The sequence below is a fragment of the Pituophis catenifer genome, unplaced genomic scaffold, assembly GCF_029215685.1.
Source record: "Pituophis catenifer annectens isolate HBS135680 unplaced genomic scaffold, rPitCat1.0.hap2 SCAF_7, whole genome shotgun sequence".
Classification (NCBI taxonomy): domain Eukaryota; kingdom Metazoa; phylum Chordata; class Lepidosauria; order Squamata; family Colubridae; genus Pituophis; species Pituophis catenifer.
The window spans coordinates 14,656,080-14,671,172 of record NW_027256887.1 but is presented as its reverse complement, the minus strand read 5'-3'; the positions used below and the strand labels follow the sequence as shown (position 1 = coordinate 14,671,172).

Below are 15,093 nucleotides of genomic sequence, written 5' to 3'. Positions count from 1 at the left end.
AGGAGAGTCAATGGCCTTCACTAGTTCTTCCTTAGCTTTGATGACTTCTGAAACAATGCATCGTTCTATACTATCTGTCCTATTTTGCACTGCATTTTGGCTGCATTCTTTCCTGGTAAGAAAAACTACAGAATGTAGAATGTAGTTTTGGGAGGAAATATTCCAGAGGGTTGAGTGTTAATCCCCAACCTATCAACATGAGCTTGCTGGGAAAGATCATTAAAGTTTCTAGAGTTGGGAGTGATCATATTTACCAGAGTGAAAATATTTACAGACCCCTCACATCCTGGACATAAATTGTTTCAACTCCTACCTTCAAAACAATGCTATAGAGAACTGCACACCAAAAAACAGGAATAGTTTTTTCCCAAACGCCATCACTCTGCTACACAAATGATTCCCTCAACACTGTCAAACTATTCACTAAGTCTGCATTACTATTAATCTTCTCATCGTTCCATCACCCATCTCCTCCCACTTATGACTGTATGACTGTAACTTGTTGCTGCATCCTTACGATTTATATTGATTGTTTCCTAGTATGATTCGATCGCTTATTTGTATCCTATGACTATCATTAAGTGTTGTACCTTATGATTCTTAACAAATGTATCTTTTCTTTTTATGTACACTGAGAGCATATGCACCAAAGACAAATTCCTTGTGTGTCCAATCACATTTGGCCAATAAAGAATTCTGTCTGTCTGTCTGTCTGTCTGTCTGTCTGTCTGTCTATCTATCTATCTATCTATCTATCTATCTATATGACAATACGTTCATAATCAAGTTATGTCCAGGAAATTATATATCGGAAGGATGTACTCTTCTACAGTAAAAAAGTCCATGTCTTATCCAAAACTCACATCTCATAAAACAACTCAAAATGAAAAAAAAAATCCAAATGTTTAATCAGAATCACTACTATTGTTGCAGAAAGAAGATGGGGAATACAAAAAAAAAAGACTGCTCTAGGAATCTGCCTTTTTGCAAAAATGTTAACTATCTTAGACTTTTCTGTAAGACACAGTAAGTCTTAGTTTCAGCCAAAGAGACCTGAGGCTGTCTGGGTCTAAAATTAATTCCTTCTTAAACCTAACCATTGTCTGAGTTTGACAGTTCATACAACACACTTCCTATCCCAATGCCTGACCCAGTTATAACATGCCGTCTATAGATGACCCAATTCAAATGGAACCCAGCACCTCTCTGGAGTATAAGGCAAAGACTTTGGGAAGAATTAGGCCATAGCTAAAGGGATTGGATGAAAACAGACAATAAACTATCCAAACCATACAGAAACAGAGCTTTTAACTACTGTTACACCCAACAAAACTGACAGGAGATTCAGGGCAAAAGAAAAACATAATTTTCAGAATTTCAAGGTGACTGTGTAAAATGGCTTAAAATGGATTTTTGATCTGATCTAGTATATCCTTTATGTTCCTGGCAGCAGGAAAAAAGAAACCATGCTTTTCAGTCTTAATCCAACACCATCTGGCAAAAGTCAAAGAAACTGAGCAAAACTTCAGGAGAAACTTTGAATAATCCTTTATGCAAAGGCCTAAATACCATTCTCTATACAAGCTGTAACAAAAGTTTTTTTCCCCTCCAAGAAAGGGAAATAAAATAGCAAACTGTGCCAAAGATTTAAATTTATTCTTGATATTTTCTGTTTTCACATTGTTTTTCAGTACCGTTTGTCTAGGCTCTTTTAAATTAAATCAAATAGGCTTAAGCATTCAGTTCATTAAAGGAAAATGCATATTCCCTTTAGATCTGAGAATTCATCATAGTTCAGAGATAAAACTAAGGTATAAAGCATTTCAAATGGATAGTCTTGGACAGTTTTGGAAATTGAGCAAAGCACCTAATGCATAATTGCCTTTCCTAACACCTGCTACCTATTATAACTTTCCATTTGCAGCCCTTGAAGTTACAAGCAGATTCATCTTTAAATGTATAAAATGGCAGGCCAATAGCTAAAAGCTGCTTAGAAATCAAATATAAACAATGACCTTGATTTAAATATTTTAGCAAAAGATCTTAAAAACAGATGTACAGCCTTCCAGAAGACTTATTCTGAACATATTAGGCGTGACTCTGAGTGCATCACCACAGAACCATCTGTCATCATCAATAAAAATCATTTAGACGGTTAACACCACAAATATCACATTGCCTTGCAAAAAGTTTATCGCTCCCCTGGATGAAATCGAACCCATTATTTCAGACTTTGCCCTCAAAAATCTCATGAATTAGTCATGAACCTAACTTGAGAGACAGAAGGAAGTATAGCAGAACATATTATGTTATTGCATTGCATCCCACCACTTCAAAAGGAAATGTCATTATGAGGCTTAATGTTATATTGGTTCATAATTGAAATGAAACCTACCGTTAGACCAAGAAATTTGCAGGCTAGTTTAAAGGGTCAATTCCCAATTGCAGTAAAACATACATACCGATTTTTCCCTTTTCTAAAAAATAAAATTTCAGATCCCAATACAAACACCTTAACAACAAATATTATTCTGATTCCTTTGTAGAATTCTTTATGCATTGTGCTACATGGTCTAACTACACCTCTTGGAATAATAGGACTAGTTGTTTAAGTAGCTTGAAGTAGTTCTAAGGGTAGTTGTTTGAAGACTACCTGGGGACAGGGTTGTTTTGAAATTAGTTTAGGGGAGTGGGTTACAAAAAAAATGGTGCACAGGAAATGGGTCTTAGGTGGAAAGTACCAAATGGCTTCCGTTTTTCATGGGCTATCAAATTCTACCCATGCACTCATATCTCAGACCTTTGCTGGTATGTTGACTTCTTACTGTGCAGTTATGTCACCTGGAGAAAAAAAAATATCAGAACTGCAGTTGAAATAGTCCTCTTGTGCTTAGGAGCTACAAAGAAGTGAATAGTAAGCACAAGGAGTCCTCTCTATCATATTTTAAACCAGCCACCCATTTCCTAAACATCTAAAGTGTCAGGCCTGGAAGGCATCTTTTTCGTTGGATCTTCAGGTCTGCCACATTTATTACCGTGGGTAACTGGGAGAGGGGATTGTATGGAGCATGGATGATATATAGTCATAATAACATTCCTTTCTCAGAAAGTCAAGGCCATCTTGCCCTGCATCTGGACGGCTGGAACTAGGCGGCATCTCCAGTTGGGACGGTGCTTTGATTGGACCATGTGATGGACATGTGAGTGTTGGGCAGTGTTCTGTCCCCGTCTCACACACGCACCCCCACAGACAGTCAATAGTGAAATAAACCAGCCGACAAAGGTTTCTCTAAGAGCAGAATTGGCAGCAACCCAGTGGCTGGCTGCCAAGAGTCTTTTACTTACGAAGGGAGTGTTTTTCAAAGCCAACACACAACAGATAAGAGAATATTCAAAAAGTCCAGCAATGCAGAGAGGTTTGTTCAATATCAGTTTTTGCTCATCACAGAGCTCGAACGGCCACTACACTCTCTTTTATATCCTGTGGGGTGTGGTCCAGTGACTCAGCCTAATCCCTGGCATGCTTCTTCCTCTGCTGCAAGCGCTTATCTCTGCGACGCTGTCGAGGGTCCAGCCAAGACTCATCTTCATCATCATTACTGTCCACATGTGGCTGCGTGGAAGTGCTTGGCCCCGGGCCTATCTCTTGGCCTTCAGAGGACACCGGAGGCATTGCCAGAGAGGAGGGTCCTGGAGAGGGAGGCCTTGCCAACTCCTCTCCTTCACTCTCGGAGTCCTCTCCTGCTGATAACACAGTGATCGGAGTCACAACAGGCAGGGACTTGGACTTTCCTTTGGATGGGGAAAACCTGGAAGCTTTCAGATTCCGTTTTTCCCAGATGTGCCAATATGACATCTCTAATAAAATGGAACTTTGTGGAAACTCAAGCCTCGGAGTCTTCTTTCGTTGGGGGTGTTACTTGGAAACCTGACATAAAGTTGTGATAGAGGAATAAAGATCTAAAAGTTGTGATAGAAGACTGTAGCAGTCCTTCTCAAGAAAAACAAAGTCCATTGTTTCCAAAGCTGATACCCCCCATCTTTTAGGCTTCAACTCTGGAACCATAATGAACATTTGCTATGATCAACAATTTGCTTGACTAAGTTGCAGGACATAGATTATCTAATCCTACATTATTTCGATTAGATTTCAGAAGGAGAAAAATCTTAAGTTTCTTTAGTATTGTCTCTCTTACCAAAATATACTATCTGCAAATTCCTTTGAAGTGCATATTCTGCAAAGTCCGGGTAACTTAAGCAACAGAAGCGGATATCCATAAAAGAAATAGCAAATTGTTAAAATTATTTTCTATAATAGGGGCAGTCATCTGTAATTTTCTTAAAAAGTTTTTGTAATGGCTGCTTCTATTTGACTATCACCTGCTGCAAAGTTCCACTTCCGCACTAGAGAATAAACATCAAGGATTCAATAGTTCTGCTATGCAAGTACGATCACACAGCTGGACCAGCAACCAGTAAATTTGATTGAAGGCTTCCCTTCCACCTGACTTTCATAATATAAACTCATGATTGACAAAATAAACAAATGAACGAATGAATTTATTTTGGAGGAGGGTTTTATACAATACAGTTAATATATTTTTGATATTCCCCATTTTCATTCAGAAAGCTGTGCAGAAGGAAATGGTGGACAACAGAACTGTTTTCCCCTATAATAGAACTATTATAGGAACAGTGAGAAATTAGTAAGGGATAATCCCACTCCCTCTGCAAATTTAGCTATGATCTTCCCTGTTTAATACCAGGTGCAATTCTGCCATATATACAGATCAATTATAAGTACAATGCATAAAACATGAGCAATTGATAGTAAGTAAGAACTGATAGGGGACTTGGGAATACCAAATATTGACCAACAAAGCTGTTAGATTGAATAATTTTTCTTTTACATAAATTTTGAGAACTGCAATTGCAGTCTGGACAGACTTAAAATAGCTGAATGTTCCTGTTAGGAGCCACCCACCTTACCTTCTGTAATCTGATTATTTTCCATTATGTTGGATTAGAAATCCCAACATTCTGAGCCAAAAATCTGCTGGAATTTAATTCAAATCGAGTAGTCTAGAAATCCTGATATGATTTTGATTCTAGATGAATGGATACAATCACCACTTGACTACATCTTGCAATCTCCGTAAACCAGGGGTATCAAACTGGCGGCCCGCAGGCCAGATGTATCACGCATAGGCCACGCCCACCCCAGCTCCGCAAAGGAGAAAAACATCGTTCACATGACGGCAACGTGACGCCATGAGTTTGACATCCATGCCATAAACTAAAAGGTTCTCTGAAATGGATCAGCTGCAGACCAATGTTAGAATTACAAGAATTTATCAGCTGCAAAACTTTTGGTCAGCCTGTGGGTATATTCTCTCAGGATTAACATTCTGGGTTTACATGTTCTTTAGAGCCAAGACAAAATGAAACACTGATAGTACCTTCATACCCCATCTGATCCTAATGACATACATTCCAACCATGAGATTCATATATCCAACTCTTTTCCACCTAGGTCAGATCTGCAGTTCATAAGAAACAGAAGCTGAAACAGGGGAAAGAGAGAGAGAGGTATTCTGTCAGGAATTAGTATTTTGACAGGCAGCTCCTGTTAGAGTAGGTTTCAGTTCCAGGCACAAGGTTCCCTTTGCAGAGCAAATTGGGCTAGATGGGAGATCCATCTGCTCTTAGTGATCAGTCAGCAAGCCTAGAAGACATAACTCTAAACTAGGTTTCAGCAGAGTGGTTCCTATAGGATGCAGAATTGCTAACTGACCCCTGCAAAATTAAATAATTACACACAATCCGAAGGAGTAATCAGAATATTTGGCAGCATACATATTAAATTAAAATAGTGGGTTTTTTTGTTCTTAGTTGCGAAGTCGTGTCTGACCCATCACGACCCCATGGACAATGTTCCTCCAGGCCTTCCTGTTCTCTACCATCCACCGGAGTCCATTTAAGCTCATGCCTACTGCTTCAGTGACTCCATCCAGCCACTTCATTCTCTGTTGTCCCATTCTTCTTTTTCCCTCAGTCTTTCCCAACATTAGGTTCTTCCCCAGTGAGTCCTTCCTTCTCATTAGGTGGCCAAAGTATTTGAGTTTCATCTTCAGGATCTGGCCTTCTAAAGAGCAGTCAGGGTTGATCTCCTCTAGGACTGACTGGTTTGATCGCCTTGCAGTCCAAGGGACTCACAGGAGTCTTCTCCAGCACCATAGTTCAAAGGCCTCAATCTTTGGCGCTCAGCCTTTCTTATGGTCCAACTTTCACAGCCATACATTGCAACTGGGAAAACCATAGCCTTGACTATACGCACTTTTGTTGGCAAGGTGATGTCTCTGCTTTTTAGAATGCTGTCTAGATTTGCCATAGCTTTCCTCCCCAGGAGCAAGCATCTTTTAATTTCTTGGCTGCAGTCCCCATCTGCGGTGATCTTGGAGCCCAGGAAAATAAAATCTGTCACTACCTTCATTTCTACCCCATCTATTTGCCAGGAATTGAGAGGGCCAGGTGCCATGATCTTAGTTTTCTTAATGTTGAGTTTCAAGCCAACTTTTGCACTCTCCTTCTTCACCCACATCAAGAGGCTCTTTAGTTCCTCTTCATTTTCTGCCATTAGAGTGGTATCATCTGCATATCTAAGGTTATTGATATTTCTCCCGGCAATCTTAATTCCAACTTTTGATTCATCTAGCCCCGCCTTTCTCATGATGTGCTCTGCATATAAGTTAAATAGGCAGGGCAACAGTATGCAGCCTTGCCGGAAAAATGGTCAAATTCTATAAAGTTTTGAAAAGTTTCTACGCTTTCGTACAAGATACATTTGAATATCCATAACACCGTATGAAATCTCATGAAAATGCCGCCAGCTTGAAATGGTTCTTAACCCATGATGTAAGCTTTCCCAGAAATATAGGTTGGCTGGTGTCTGACTGTCTGGTATAGGAACTTGTTAAAGTTTGCTTGATATGAATATGATTGCATTTACATTCATGATGGATTTGAATTAGTTTTATTATAATCATAGATTAATATTTATCAAGCATGGTTAAGTAGAAAAAACTGTTTACAAGTAGTTATTGATATTAAACTATTTTCACCATGCCTACTTCAAAGACATCCATTTCACCTGTTAGTTAAAGTAGTCAAATGTTGCTTTTTTGAAACCAATTTCTATGTCACAGCAATCTATGCTTCCTTTTTTACACTGGGAAAGGCACATCGAAGTTCAGCCATTCTAATTTTAATGGAATTGTTTGATGGAGAAAAAGAACACCGTAACAGAACAATACACCAGAGAGATTAAACACAGATCAGTTTTTGTCATAATTTGTCACTATATGAAGGACTGACAGCAACATCCATAGATGAAATAAAACTCAATGTGGCATCATTAGGCCTTTTCAGGTTAGTTTTTTGAACGAAAGGTCAAACAGCTCCAAGTAGATTTTTTTAAAAAAAGAAGAATGTAATCAGCTTTCCATGCTGCGGCATAATTCCTTACCGTAAAACCACAATTTTATAACTGCTTGCCGATTCCAGAGACTCTGCTGAGAAATGAACTCTAACAGAATAATCCTTACCTTGAATTGTTATCTCAATTAACTAACACCACTTTAAAAATTAATACTCATGATTCTCTTTTCTTCTCTTTTTTTGCCTTTTTGTGTTTTTTTTTTAATATTTCAACTTTTTCAGATGAAGAGTAGATATCCTTTATTTATTTATTATATTTATTTATAATTTAATTTATATACCGCCCCCCCCTCCCGAAGGACTTGGGGCAGTGTACAGCCAATTAAAAACACAAAATACAACAAGAATTTTATAATAGTTAAAAGTAAAACACCAATTTAAATGGACAAACACAAAAAGTACAGCAGGAATATATTTTATGGGACAATTGACTTCAAAACTAACTTTTTTGTTTTTTAAAAGACACCTGAATTATTTTTCTAAAGAAAATACCACTATCATCCTTAATAAACATATCTCTTGCAAAAGCTACAGTAAGTATGGATGTAACTTTTCCCCCCTCAATTCAGCTCTTTTAGAATCTACTGAATTCTTCTCAGTGAATTTTTTCTAATATTATAAGACAGAATATTCTTGCATTTTAAAAAAGTTAGAATGAAATTTTCAAGGAAAAAATGCAAGTGACTTTAATCTAAAATTATGATTTTGGAAGTCTTTAAAATGACGCAGTTGCAAATCAGGAAAGTACTTCAACTCAACAGAATGCCTGAATGTGGCACATTTGAGGCAATTCAGTTATTTTTGACTGACTTGGCTTAGGACAAGTATCTCTAACTTACTCTGTCAAAAAGCACAATTTAGCTCAGTAATATATCATGATCTTGATTATTAATGAGTGCACTACTGGAAAAGCTGAAGAGCCAGATTTTTTTGGGGGGGGGGACAGTCCCCATGTTATGTGTTGGGATATTAGATTAGACTACACAGTAGATTGGGCAATTCTTGCATCACCCTATTGGATAACATGGAGTACAGTTCTGCCAGACCTTCAAAGTAGGACAGATTTAAAAAAATAGGCACCCAAGGGAATGGCAGAAATGCTACTTTATTGATGTACAATATCACAACATAAATTTGAAACACTGTTCAAACTTGTCCCATCTTATTCCAACAAAATCAAGGCAGGGTTATGTTGAGTTTCTTTCTCATAATTGCTTCAATCATTGGACTGTGTAGAGGTAGCCCTCAACTTACGACAATTAAGCTCAAAATTGTTAAGTGAAAAATTTGTTAAGTGAGTTTTGCCCCATTTCACAACCTTCCTTGCCACAGTTGTTAAGTGAATCACTGCAGTTGTTAAATTAGTAACCCAGTTGTTAAGTGAATCTGGCTTCCCCATTGAATTTGCTTGTCAGAAGGTCGCAAAAGGTGATCACACAATCTTGGGACATATGAATCTATATTCAAATATTGTCTGGGTTATCTCCCCTTTCCATATTTCGGACATGCCAATTGTGAATTTTAGATGCTTCCTTAAGACCCATGCTTCAACCAAATCTTGATGTGGGTAAAGTATTTGAGAATTTGTTCAAAGCATTTTAGTATATATGATTTTACTGACCTTTTAAAATATATCCACAATAATATCCAAATAAATATATACACTTATGTTTTGTAGTTTTATATCACCATTATCTAAATAAATGGTGCTAAGTAAAATAATATTGACCAGGCTAATACAGCAAAGAATAACTTTCCAAAAATGGTATTAGGTCTACCATAAAGAGAGTGGAAATATAGGAACCAGGCAGCCTGAAAATTGTAAAATATATTAATAAAATATTCAAAACAGATTTTATATAGAGCATTCATGTTCTTGTCTCCATAGTTTCTTCTAAGGGAAAAAAATAAAGACAAATACAACTTGCACATTTTCTTTCAAACCATGCATGATCGAAAATCACTGAGGTGATAAAAGTATGCCAGGTCTCAAGATATATTTTTAGAAATATATTTACAATTGTTCATCCTCCACTAACATGCAATATATTCTGATCAAGTAAAATAACCTAGAAAATTTTATAAAGTCAAATCTTTACCTACAATATATCATGTGATCTCTGGCTAAAAATGTTTCAAGATTTTCTATACAATAACACTACCTCACAATAAACAATTATCTCCAGCACCTGGTAATAACGTAACAGTAAAATTATTAATGGAATTAACTCTGAGGATGATAAAAACGTAAGAGGGAAAGAGAAAGTAAATTATTGGCAAAGCAATATTGGAAACAATTTTGATAACATGGTCTAAAAGGAACTGGTGAGAAGAATCATTATTTTGAGCGATATTCACCCAAAATGGCACCGTAATTGTTGGAATCCTAATGATATTATTAAGCTCCAAAATTGCATCTTATAGGCAATCATCATACACATTGCACACATTTCTCCCTTAAGAGTATAAAACTTGTAAACTGTTCGTAACAGCAAGAGAGACTAAATCACATCATTTCCGAAGCTCTAAGTTGCCATGGTATTTTCCTACCCCAGTAAGTGGAATATTTGAAGACATGTTTCTCGGCTGAGTCAAGAGATGTTCTCTACTGCTTAGAAATAAAGTTGTTCTTGTTCTACTTATTATAGAAAAGAATAGCAAAAACTGTATCGTGTTGAAAAGAGCTGTAAGGTGCATAAATACCTTACCTCTACTGTAAAATACCTCAGCATATTAAGCATCCTTTTATTTAATTGGGTCTCAAGAGTCAGGTGACTAGCTCTGGACATATCAAGCTAGTTTTTGATTTAAAGCAGGGATTTCCAACCTTGGCAACTTTAAGCCTGGCAGACTTCAATTCCCAGAATTCCCCAGCCAGCAAAGCAAAGCTGGCTGGGGAATTCTGGGAGTTGAAGTCCTCCAGGCTTAAAGTTGCCAAAGTTGGAGACCCCTGATTTAAAGGACTACCTGTTCCCCATTTCACAATCAATTTCAGTTTGGAAAAAATCAGGAGCTCTGAGAAATGGTATCATCAATCCAGGTTGTCTAGAAATAATCCAAAATTGATTCTGGTATCTGAAGCAGGAGCTAGAAAATTGGATTCTACCAAACCTTAGTATAGTGCTTCTCAAATTTTGGCAAATGTAAAATATGTGGACTTCAATTCCCAGAATCATCCAGGCAATATGCTGGCTGGGGAATTCTAGGAGTTAAAATCCAGACAACTTAAAGTTGTTAAACTTGAGATACACTACCTTACAATAGCATGAATGTTGTTAACTGTTTTGTTTTTCACTATAATGGGATAAAAGCTGCAATAAATTTACACATGAATGAAACATGTCAAATTTTACAGGAAAGGTATTGAGACTGAATTGTTTTCAGAAACTGATTTTATAAGATCATGAGTTTTTATTTTGGAAGGGAAGGAAATTAAATGTGTAAAGATTACAACTATGGTAATAAAAGACATATGTTCAAAGTTTTTATGGACAGAGGAGTATAATACAGCTTCATGATAGTCTTTCTTGAGGCAGAAGTAAGAAAGAATAACTCATTGTATTTCCACAAAATAAATCCACCTTTAAGCCAATTGGTAACTAACATACGGTAGCACACAAAGCATTGCCATATGAAGAACAGGAGCAAATAATAAAATTAAGCATCGCCCAAGATTTCCTTAACAGAGAAGTGAGGATGATGGTCTGATTTCAAGGATCATTCTGATTTTAGGGCAGATTCTGAGAACCTGTCCTGTCCTGTCCTGTCCTGTCCTGTCCTGTCCTATCCTCCTTTCTTTTTCAAAAACTTTTCAAGGACAATTTAGCATGTTGCTTTATATTTTTCCCCTCAACGACTATTACTCTGAGTTAGCTCACCATCCTAGGCCTAGCATACTGACGTAGGTGATGAAATAAAATTTTAATACTCAGTCCTTAAAGCAAAGTCCCAAAATCTATAAAGTGGCATATGACGTTTGCCTCTCACCAAACATTCTTGCAGTGCTTGAGATGAGGTGCGGCCTCAGTGAGGTTGCTCTTTTGAGCTCTAGACCAAGCTACAAGGCAGGAATCTTACCAGCATATGCTACTTATTGTTGAACTGATCATGAGCTCTTACTGGCTGTCATAGCTGTCAATCTCCAAACGTTGGCTTCCAGTTTGCTCAGGGGTCTCCAAACTTGATAACTTTAAGACCTCTGAATTTCAACTGCCAGAATTCTCCAGTCAACCATGCTTTGGTAAGCTAAGGGCTTGGATAGGGAAGGCTACCTCTGGACATCAGAAGCTTCCTGAAAACACCAGGATGTAGCTCAATAAGGCAACTGTTGGAACAGCAGGATGGATACTTGTGAGTAAATTCAGAGTGATTGAATTAATGAGCCCATCTCTCAAATTTCTGAGCTTAAACTTTTAGCTCTTTGGGGAAGAGCATGAACTGTGCTGAACCTTGGAGAATTGGGGCAGGAAGCATTTCTGTCTGGCTGCAGTTGTTTTTTCCTAAATTCAGACAGCTATTTCAGGTTCACTTCTTTAATCCAATCCAATCCTCCAGTTTCATCCTTTTTCTCTTTCTCTCTTGCTCGCTCACTCACTCATACACACTCTTATATATACATACATATCCTTATGGCATATCTCATTGTTATCACATATAATTTGGAGAATAGACAAAATTGGACTTTCATGGAATTCATTCATCTCACCCTGAATTCATTGTAAGATAATAAATTATAAAGAATGAACAAAATATATTGTCAGTGTATCTACTTTAATATGAGGATAGATTATGGAGAGTAAATCTGTGAAAAGTTCAACTATGTCCTAATCCATATTCAAACTCATCTATAGTTGAGCTTTATAAAATAAAATATTTGTGATCTGTAATTTACGGTTAGTATGAAAGCAGAAAATGTGATTCACTAGACCAGTGATGGCTAATCTTTTCCGGACCGAGTGCCTAAAGGGCGTGTGCGCTTGAACCCCCAAAATGCAATATGTGCACAGCCCCCTGCATGCGCCCTGCCCCCCGTGCATGCGCCCCACCCCAGTACATGGATGCACAGTCCTCGCATGCCCCATCCCCCCACGCATGTGCATGCAGCCCCTCGCATGCGCCCCGCCCCCGCATGGCAGAGATCTGAAGACTAGCTGGCCGGTGGGAGGCATGTGCGTATGCACAGTGGAGCTGAACTGGGGTGATGGCTCGTGTGCCATCAGAGAGGGCACTGCATGCGACCTCTGGCACGCGTACCATAGGTTTGCCATCACGGCACTAACCTTTTAATGGACTTCTGCACAGCAGCTTGTAAATACCCCATGTATACCCCATATGACTCCACCATATGAAGTTATCATTCATTTGGGAGAACTTGCTATTTTCATATATAAAACAAATCATCTGATATACCAGGACAGTGCAGATCGTTTGAGGAGTGCTTTCTTTGTGAATTGCCCCTCTGGATATATGGCTTGAAAGCTAGAAGAAGCCACAGCTGTTTCAAGTTTTGGTTGGATGCTTAAAGGCTCTCCCATTATAGGGTTTGCACAGTCAACCATGACAGTAGAATAAGATTATCTGAGTTTTCCCATTGTATACTTAGTTTTTCGATGTATGATAAAAGATACTTTATCTATAATCAAACTAATTTTTCCTTAGTAAATTTGACTTTATTCAGATTAATTCTTTCCTAAATATAAGAAAAAAGGCTTAGCATTAAATACAGCTCAGATATCACAGCAAATATGAACCTGCCTTATAAAATTGTCTGATTTGTTATTAGTGAGGAAAGTGAAGAGTTCAGTATACGGACAGACACAAATAGTTTAACTCCTTTAAACTGAACTGTCATGAGCCATCTAGGGAGAAATCATCAGACAGCCAAGAGGGAATGAAGTTTTGAACAATACAATCAAAATTATAAGAATACTTGAAAAGTGAGGATGAACTATAAGCCACAAGCTTGTCATACCAATGATTAAATGCAGGTCTAAAATAAATAAGATTCCTTAATTTCCTACTAAAAGGCTTGCTCCCCAAAAAAATATGAAAGATTGTTATAAAGCAAAACTAGATTGCCTAAAAAAAGGGCATTCTTCAATGTTTAATATCACTGTTTTACATTAACATTCCTTTTGTAATATATTTTGTTTTAAAAATATAGTTTTTAAGTTTAAAAAACTTTTTTTATTATAGGCTATGTAGTCAAGAGCTGGTTACTTCAAATTCTTAAGGAGGACACAGTGGGTGTTAAAGAACATTGAATTCTCACCGGAGACTAAGGAGTGTAGGGAATTCACATATTGCATGAATTCACACATAACCATATAAAACACTGCCCTTAGTAGTCATTAGCAGGTTAGAAGAAAGAGAAGTATCAGACAATTAAAAAAGGGAGGAGATAGAGAAATACTAATTTTACCTTTACTGAAGAGAAAGCCAAACCTCATGGTTTTGGATGAAAGAAGACCAAAATGTGATGGACATGCTGTTGCTAGAGTTTTAAACTGCTTGTTTCCATATGAAATTTTCAAAGGATTCCATTTAGCTCCGAAGGAATCCTTCCTGAAAGGCTTCTAAGGATTCTACATAACGGATTTTACCTTAATTTGGAAGGGCTATGAAACAGAATTCTCAAAACTGTAAGGCAAAAGGAACTGAAGTATGGCTGAAAGATTTTGTCTCTCATAGAGAGGAGGTTGGGTCAACCTGGAAGGAGATGCACTTCCAAGAAGATAAATAAACAACGGAGCAAATAATGGATGCTATAGACTGCGTTGTATGATGAAGAGAAATCTACTGAAAGCCTGATAACCTGGCTGGCTTTGGTCAGTGATGGAATGGGCAAAAATTTGTAAAAAAACGGAGTTCATTCTAAGAAAAGAGGAAGACATTGCCAAACACATTGGCCCTACAATCTCTTGATGCAGATAGAATAACCTTGCGTTTGTACAATGGGACTCAATAAGCTATAACCACAGGTGTAATCTCCCTTCATTGGATGGCCACCCTGGCATATCTAAGCTGACCAGCAGGGATGGTGTCCTATCCAGACATATGGATAGCAAGGATGAAGAACAGAGTTGTAAAATGGGATACAAAAGGGATGGACTTTGTACCACTTTTTTTTTTTTTATGTGTAACAGACTACAACAGAATTGCCTGATGCAATCTGGATAGCCTGATCCTATGAGGCCTTCCAAACTGCAAAGAGGTGGAAGGTATTACTTTGTTGAAATGTTGCCTACAGGAAGCACAATGGATTCACAGGTCTCATTAAGAAAGCTCCCATTCTGAACACAAATCTATCAGTTGTGAGTAAATGTTAAGAAGGGAGGGCACAACACTGAAATGCCCAATAAAATTCCATGAGATCAGTGGCCAGTGGAAGGATTTCTTTTAAGTTGAGTAGAATTGAGAGGAAGTGATGTTTTATAACTGCCTCCAGGAAGTGAAGCAGAAGTACCACATCTGTACGTCATAGATCTGAAGGTGGATGGACCAAACAACTGAAGCCACAGGTAGTATTCAGCCGGTTCAGACCAGTTCGCCTGAAGCGGTGGTGGAAATCGTGGGTGGGCATGCCCATCCGCCCCG

The 15,093-nt window shown here is 37.9% G+C and overlaps 1 protein-coding gene across 2 annotated transcripts in view; it reads right to left on the bottom strand.

Moving 5' to 3' along the window:
• TBC1D22A (TBC1 domain family member 22A) overlaps nt 1-15,093 on the bottom strand; it is a 133,731-nt gene that overhangs the window by 25,274 nt on the left and 93,364 nt on the right. The window lies entirely within an intron of this gene.